We start from the raw sequence: 670 nt of genomic DNA, 5'->3' as shown, positions 1-670 counted from the left end.
CAATGCATGAAAGTGAAAAGTGAAAGTGAAGATGCTCAGTTGTATCCAACTCTTAGCGACCCCATGGACTGCAGCCTACCAGGCTCCTCTGTCCATGGGATTTTCCAGGCAAGAGTGCAACTTTATATATTTTAATTTTCAAATTGTTCTCAGATTGGCCATTGGGAGCTTTTCCTGTCAAATCCCTTTGTATATACCTTTGTCATACCCCTGGAAATGTTGCTTCCTCTTTTGAAAGTTTTTTGAGCACTTTTTTTTTTTTTCCACACCGTACAAGATGCTTCAGGCTCATTTTCCATATTTCCTGTCCCAATTCTAGAATCATCAATTTTTCCATGGAGCCCTTGTTCCTTTTATTGCCAAATGGTATTGACAAAACTAGATCTGTGCACTGAGTGTGCTCATTGGTACTGAAGGGTCATTGCTTCTGGGCAACCGTTGGTTGACAGGGCAACGAATTATATGTGTACTTCTTATCCTGTGTTTATTTATATATCTAGAAATATTTTAGATGGTAATGATTTCACGCGTATGACACCAAAAACACAGGCCAAAAAAAGAAAAACATAGATAAATTGGACCTCATCAAAAAAAAAAAAAAGTCTGTGCATCAAAGAACACAATCAAGGAAGCTACCATATGATCCAGCAATTCCACTTCTGAGTGTATA

The 670-nt window shown here is 38.1% G+C and overlaps 1 protein-coding gene across 1 annotated transcript in view; it reads left to right on the top strand.

The window, feature by feature from the left end:
* LOC104982265 (melanoma-associated antigen 10-like) overlaps positions 1-670 on the top strand; it is a 10,372-nt gene that overhangs the window by 9,207 nt on the left and 495 nt on the right. The gene's annotated exons all lie outside the window — the stretch shown is intronic.

Source organism: Bison bison, unplaced genomic scaffold, assembly GCF_000754665.1.
Source record: "Bison bison bison isolate TAMUID 2011002044 unplaced genomic scaffold, Bison_UMD1.0 scf7180017864529, whole genome shotgun sequence".
Taxonomy (NCBI): domain Eukaryota; kingdom Metazoa; phylum Chordata; class Mammalia; order Artiodactyla; family Bovidae; genus Bison; species Bison bison.
This window is presented reverse-complemented; position numbering and strand designations above follow the sequence as displayed.